The sequence below is a fragment of the Podarcis bocagei genome, assembly GCF_964188305.1.
Source record: "Podarcis bocagei genome assembly, chromosome: 12".
In the NCBI taxonomy this organism is placed as follows: domain Eukaryota; kingdom Metazoa; phylum Chordata; class Lepidosauria; order Squamata; family Lacertidae; genus Podarcis; species Podarcis bocagei.
The window spans coordinates 42,497,322-42,504,897 of NC_138137.1; the positions used below are offsets into that span (position 1 = coordinate 42,497,322).

Here is a 7,576-nt window from a genome sequence, read left to right on the forward strand (position 1 = left end):
GGGAACCACCAAACCACAGTGCCTCCATGTTCCCATGGTTCAAGCACAATTTACTGGTCCATTTCTCCACTGCATCCAGACAATGGTTCAGATCATGCACATCCTCTCCTGGCGCTGATGTTGTAGAGAAGGGTCAGCATACTGATGACCCTTTCCGCCCCAAAAAAACTTTGAATGACCACATCCAGAGGCTGCATACAAGTATTAAACAGAACGAGACAAGATTGTACTAAGATACACCATAGCTGAAATACAGTCTCCCAATGCTACTCTCTAGATACAACCCTACAGGGAGGACAGGAACCACTGTCCAACAGCACCCCCAATACCTATTTCACAGAGCTTGCCAAAGAGAATACCATGGTCAATGGTAGCAAAAGCGACAGAGAGATCAAGAAAAAGAAGCAGAGTCCCACACCCCCGTCCCACTCATCATCATCATCATCATCATCATCATAATGATGATGATGATGATGATGATGTTATTATTTATACCCCACCATCTGGCTGAGTTTCCCCTAGATTCAGTGCTTTAGACACTGAATACCTCCACATATTTTAGTACATTACAACACATTAACCTAGGATTCATTTTAAGAAAAATTAAGGGTACTGAAAACTCTGATCATGGATGAATAGCAGTGTACATAAATATAAGTGCTTTCTAGGCATAACCATATGAAAAATGTTAACTACAACTTTAAGTGGGACCATCCTGATGACTAGGTGTGCTTTGATGTTGTTCACAGGGGGCAACCATTTTGTGCATGTTCAATTGATGCACAACCACTGACACACACATCATTTTCAGCCCCAGAAGAGGGTGGAACGGGGCAGGCTTACATGAGACCGCTGATGTGCGCAATGACCCAAAATGCAACCCCGCACAAATGGGAAGTTGCCTGTACTGTAATTCTATTAATGTATTCTGATTGTATTTGCAAGAGGATTTGTATCCTGAAAAGTGGAATAAATAAAATATAACAATTTCCATTTTCAGAAATATCACACCCACTTACCAATTTTTCTTGAGCTACTAGGTCTCCATTACTACATTACTCTTTTGAGAATCACTGCACTCTTATTCCATGAAATTAATACATAAATATTCTACTAAAGTGGTATACAAGAGGGGTTTTTTTGTCCACAAGTTGAATAGATAGTACATTAAACATTAATACAGTAACTTTTTCTGGACCCTCATATCTGTTCGGCTCTTGCTCTTTGCCTGTTACTAAGCCTATTGTTTCAGTTACTTAGCAAAATGGATCAGGTCTTTTTTTAGTTCAAGACAATCCTATGATTACGTAGAGGATTTATTTAGTTCAGGTATTATTAAACCTTGTGGGGAATAAAAGAATGTTTTTGCTTAATTTGGCTCCCATATTCTGCTCAGATATCCCTTTAGTATTACTTCTCCTGAGTTCTGTAGTGCCATCAAATTAATAAATCACAAATCATTACCAAACATCTTGGAAAGTGTTCCCTTCAAGTTCTGTTACCTAATCTTATGAACCATAGAGGTCAGGATACTGTTAATAAGAATGTATACTCTTTAAGCATGCTTCCCACATTTTAATAAAACAGCTTTGCCAAGGTCACATTGCAGATATTTCAGCTGTTACATATATTTATTTTGGTGTAGGGTTTCTTTCCTCTTAAATTTCTTAAATCTTTAAAGAGGGTTAGGAAAAAAAACCCCAGCTTATACATTTAACATCTAAAGGGGGTTGTTTCTGTTCAAACAAAATAACAAAGATTAATCCTTGATTAGGCAACAGACACTGATAATTCACAATGAAGGAAATTATTTCAACTGAATTCCAAAAGATGGTTTGACTATACGCAAATGAGACTGTAAGAACACTTGGGCTCACAGACTCCCTTATCCTTCTCATGCACTGTAATTCATTTCCTCCCCAGTTTAAAATAAACCAGTTAGTACTGTCATCTGAACTGGCAAGATATGGCTTGCACTTGCCCTCCTGAAAATCAAGATTGCAAACCAAAGTGTCATCCTAGCTTCCAGACTTGGTTTGCATGGCAAACACAACCAGTCTGATGGAACAAACAACTATGGTTTGCCACAAACCAGGAAGTAATTCCAACATGCAAGGTGAGGAAAGGGAGCATGCAAGCCAAAGTATCCTTCCTAGGTCATTTATGTACCCATAGTTCTTAGTGAACTGGTTCAGAAATAACACCATTAGAAGTAGACAAAGGTTTTCTGCATGCTTACAGAAGGGAACCGCATCAAGTCAGCGCTAGACACAAAGGATTTGTTGTTCCCAGAATAGAGATGTACATTTGAATGTGGATATCTGCATATCTTATTAAGGACCACTTGGGCCCTTATATCCCAGCTTAATCATCCATGTTAGAGGCCCAACTGGCCTCAACTAGAAGTTTGCTATTTAGTGATCTCAGTCTTGTGCTATGGAACACTCAGCATCAGTATCAGTATCAAACTTTAGTTCGGTCACTGACCAGCATAAGATAAAACATACGGATAAACAGAACACATAAGACTTAAAACAGGTAAGGCGTAAAAACTAGTAATTAAAAGCTGATTATATCACACATACTTAAAAAGGTGGGAAAAGCGACAAACAGCTAAAAGCGACTATAAGGGAGGGAGTGTGAAGGAGCACAGGTCTTGCATTTGGGCCTAGTTTGTGGCACAACCCATCCTTTGATGGAACACTCTTCCAGCAGAGATTTCGCAGGCAGTGTCAGGTGTCTCTTGAAGACCTTTTAATGCTAATAGGCCTATGCAACTGTTTAAAACTTTTTGCAACTATAAGTCGCTTTACGTTTTCTTTAAAATATCTTCATGTTTAAGAAGCCAATTGTAATGTAGAACAAATGAAAGAAAATACATGAGAAGTAAAGGAAATTCTTCAGCTCCAGCGTAGTGCATCTTAAGGATCTTGTTGGACTGAGACCAAAATTTGTAAATGAAGAGGGAATAGAAAAGTCAGCTCTAGGAATAAAACATATGTGCCCTATTAAAACTACAAGAGAAAGACTGTAACTTTATAGAATACTGCCACCAATAATTAGTGTTTTATCCAGTTTTTGCTTCTATAAATTATTTCTTCCTGTCACTTTAATTTCCTATATAAATCATCACAAGAGATAGAAGTACTACAACTGGGGAATAACATCCGTCTACCTAACTAGCTCAAATAATTATTTATGCTGGAATTACCAACCAAAGTGTTTTTTAAATTTGTATTCTGTTCAAATGTTGAGCAGCAGCTCTAATTTCACAAAATCCATCTCTCAAATGCCATTTCTCAAAAGCCTCATCCCCCCCCCCCCTTTTAAGCACTTAAATGAGCATCACCTGCTGTAGCCAATGGTTGATAAAGACAACCAGACTTGTGAGGGGGTAGAATAAAAATGAAGTGGCATCCATCATTAGCATTATGAGAATACTAAGGCTTCAATCCAAACTTAATGGCTGCATTTGTATATCAAGCTAAACCAGGGGTAGTTAATGTGGTGCCCTACAGATATTTTAAACCACAACTCTAAACATCCATACTGTTGGCAAAACCAGCTGAGGCTGCTAAAGTAGTTCAGTTCCCATCAGCCTCAGCTAGTATAGCCAACAGTTAGGGATGATGAGAGTTATACTCTGAAGCATCTGTAGCACACCACATTGGTTCCTCCTTTTGTTAAACCACTGTTTGATGTGTGCTTGAGCAACAACAAACTACAAGCAAGCCTTGAGCTCAAGTCCCCACCACTCCCACTGTCAGGAGTTTGCTTCACTTTTGTTTTGTCCAAATAAAAAAACCCCATAGTTAATGTTAATCATGTTTTGCTTTTTTTTAAAAAAAAAAAAACACAACAACTTGCAACCAGCTCATAAACACTGTGCCAATGCAGCCAAAGGGGATCAGTTCTGAGTAGGTGTGCTGCAAGCATTAGAACAGTGGATACGGTAAACTGTATTATACACTAAATTTGCACTTTTCAAAGAGTGGATGTAATGTAGGAGGCAATAAAAGTGAAGTAGCATGACATTAAAGCCCACACACTTCACTAAACCAATGTGAGTCAACAAAGGGTGAGCAAGATCTGAAATTAGTACTAGAACCCAACCTTACTTTCAAAGCAGCAGTAACTGTACAAAAAAGGAGTACAAAAAACATTTAGAAAGTTAGAAAGCAGTATAACAGAATCATCATAACATATCTGTGTATAATTCCTATCCTGGAAACTATTTAAAACCAATTATAATTTGCTTCACTCGGTGTAATAACTGAAGCTCAGAATCAAAAAATCATAGCACGGTCCAAACAAAAATGGGAAAAAACTATGCTACTATTTATGTAACCAAAAATACAAACAAGCTCTCTCAGTGTCATTTGGTTCTTACCGCAGACTATTGTGCTGGCAAACATTATCCCCTACAGCTGCAAGGAGCACATTAATGATGTTGTGATACAAACAAAGTTAGTCATTGAAGTCGTATTGGAGGACATTTAGATCCCCATGTCATAGGTTCTTACCAACTGAAGACTAGATGAAATAAAACCCAGCCAACTGCCCTCTGCACAATTGATGTTTTCTCCTATGCTGTTACTTGTCAGCATCTCAGCAGCAAGCTTTAATTTAAGCACATTTTCATTAAGCCCACAATTTCTGGATGCCTATCACTTGAGAGAACATAATGCACACCCCCTGGCATAAACAGTTTTGTCTTTTATGCAAATTTTTCTGCAACCTATAAGTTTCACTTCAGGCAAGAATTCTGTCCAGAGGAATGTGAAGGCTTGCATTATTCTTGATGTTTAAGATCAAAATTTCTGACAAGAAGAAAGTACACCACAGTCATCTGGAGAAAGGGTAACAGAAACATTTCTAGTCACCATGGCAGAAAAGCAAACACGCAATGCAAGGCCAAGTCCATGAGTTTCATAACAACATTCTCTTCACATTTGCTGAGGGAAATCAATTTCACACGCTGAAATTTCATCAGAATAATTTTGCTTGACAGCTGGTATGACTCATTTGTACTCAATTTTATATGAAATACTTTCAAAATGAGCCTAAAGATTTAAACACATAGAGAGATTGTAACCATGGACAGTAGTTACCAATTACCAAAAAAAGGTCAGCTCCTTTTTGCGCACCTACACTAGGGAACATTTGAGGACAATGGGCTCTCCAATAATATGGTATTTAAAATAAAAGCCAAACTGTACCTTTCTTGAAACTTGATTACAAACTCAGTTTCTCATAATCTGAATGCATAGTGTACTTACATGCCAAACAGCTTTAAAAAGCCAATTTCCCCAAAGTGTTTTTTTTTATTAAAAGGGGGAGGGAATAACATCATATCAGTTACTTGCCTCTCTTACTCTACTCTTTTGTTATTGTGCTGATTACAATTGCAAACTATAAATAGCTAGAAAAGTCTGTGACTGATACATTGTGGTTAACTCATACTAACTAAGGCTCAAATCATTTTAAGGCCTGTATAGACAGTTGGCAAGGAAGAGAGAATGCAGAACTTCCGCTCAAGCTGGTAACTAAGCTATCCTCCTCCTTCATAATTTGTCCTAACTGGAGAAGTGAAGTTACACAATGTACTCTCCTTTAATGTATCTATGTGTTTGTATTATTTGGTCAACTATACATACATCTGCAAGCTGTATGTTGTATGTATGACTCTGTTGTAAGTCACTTTTGGTTGCCCTGGGCAACCCTGACAAATTTATTATTATATTTTTTATTATTGTTGTTATTGTTATTAATAATAATATCATATAGATTGTGTATGCATAACACAAAATAACTTATAACCAAATTATGCTTTTACTACAGAAGCAAAATATACCACTTTAGGACTCTTCTCCACACAGGCAGCTTGACACAAGGCAAAATACAGAGAGATAGCATCGATCTGTGTATCAGTTGCACAAACATGAATGCTTCCAGGCATGAAACTGCCCTGACTCCCGAGGGTAAACGAAACACTTAAAGTTAGAATTCATATATATTTGCAAAATCAGGCTGTACCAGTCAAGACACAGGGAACTACAAATTAAAACTGGGCCCAAGTGCGGACAGAGGTGGGGTTGCCATTCCTCCCACCTGCCCTTACAAACCCACCCATATATATACACACGAGAGTTACCAAGTGATTACTGTACAGGGAACCAACAAGTCATCCCCCCATCCCATCCTGCTCATGTCGCAGAATGAAAACACCCCAAGGTCAAGCGGGGGGGGGCGGGGGAGTGTAGCGAGGAGGAAACCCGACGCAGTACGTCTATCAGCATTAGGACTTGACACGGTCGTGTGCACATGACGCACCACCGGCTCCCCTTTAAACTCCGGCTGTCACGTTTCCCCACCGGAGTAGCCGAAAGTGTGTCTTAAAGGGCTTGCTCCCCTCCGTCCCTCCTCCTCCTCCCTCCGCACACCTTTCCACGCTCCACCTAGGGGTGGGGCGGAGGCTACAAGGCGCTTTTCTGATAGGGGGCGCAGGCGGGGGAGGGGGGGAGAGGAGGAGGAAGGGGCGGCGGAAGAAGAAGAAGAAGAGTTGCTCCGGCTTAATTAAACAAGAGGCGCAACAGTGGGGGGGGGGAGGCAAAGGACAAACAGGGAAACCGTGTCTCTCCGTTCTTCCTTGCAAACAAAACGGTTGTGGGGGGGGGGGGAAGAATCCCTGTGAAGCCAGCAACGCCCCCTCCCCAAACACGCACCTACTTCAACGCACTTCTGGCAGGCGCAGCACAGCACGCTGCTCCCCCCCCCCCCGAATAACGGCCCACTCACCCAAACCGGAGGTCCAGGTCGCTCCGACTACAAGGCGGTATCCCCGCCGCCGCTGTTGCTGCTTCTTCCTCCTCCTTCCGCTTCGCCTCGCTCGCTCCTTTCTTCCCTCCTGCCCGCCTGCCTGCCTGCCCAGGAGCCCCGCCCCCTCCCGGCCTCAGCTCCGCGCCGAGTGTCAGCTCCAGGGCACCGCGCCGCCCGGCGTCAGAGGCCCCCATCACGTGCCGGGGGAAGGGAGGGGAGGCGGGGCAAAAGGTGGAAAGGAGCGGCGCCGTTGGGAGGGGAGGCTTGGAGTGACAAGAGAAAAAGAGGCGGGAAGAGGGGGCGCGAGGGAGAGAAGGGCGCCTGCAGTTGTTCATTTGAATTCCGCTCTCCCCCCGCCCCACCTCACTCTCGTCCCTTTTCTCTGCCCAGGCTGCTTGTTCCACAGAACAAAAAAAGGAATAAAAATAAAGCTCATGTGAAACACGCCACAAGCATGTGTCTGTTATTATATTATTACATTATATATTATATTATGCATCTCGACCGAGATTAAGCTGTGTCAAAACCTGTTGCAGGGGGAGAGGGAGGGAGAAACTTTTTTTTGAAGGCAGAGGGATGCGTTTATTGAACCTTAATCCTCAAAACGGAAAGATTTCAAGGCGGCGTGTGCGGCCGTGGGGCGCGAATGGAAGCGACCCCCGCAACAGTTGGTTAAAGGAAGCGTGTAAATCCGACAGACGTGCGTTGCAATCAATATACGGATAAAATGCTAAAGGGCAGCAGGAGGAGGACTATA

The 7,576-nt window shown here is 41.7% G+C and overlaps 1 protein-coding gene across 10 annotated transcripts in view; it reads right to left on the reverse strand.

The window, feature by feature from the left end:
* Positions 1 to 6,972, reverse strand: part of ARHGAP12 (Rho GTPase activating protein 12) — a 72,217-nt gene extending 65,245 nt beyond the window's left edge. For 3 of the 10 annotated variants that reach the window (XM_081164111.1, XM_081164108.1, XM_081164107.1), the window contains exon 1: positions 6,799 to 6,971. The gene's annotated coding sequence lies outside the window, so the exon portion shown is untranslated. Of the gene's footprint in view, positions 1 to 6,798 lie in introns of all 10 variants that reach the window. The other 7 variants (XM_081164112.1, XM_081164109.1, XM_081164106.1 and 4 more) reach the window with 4 other exon arrangements.
* Positions 6,973 to 7,576: the final 604 nt, after the last annotated feature.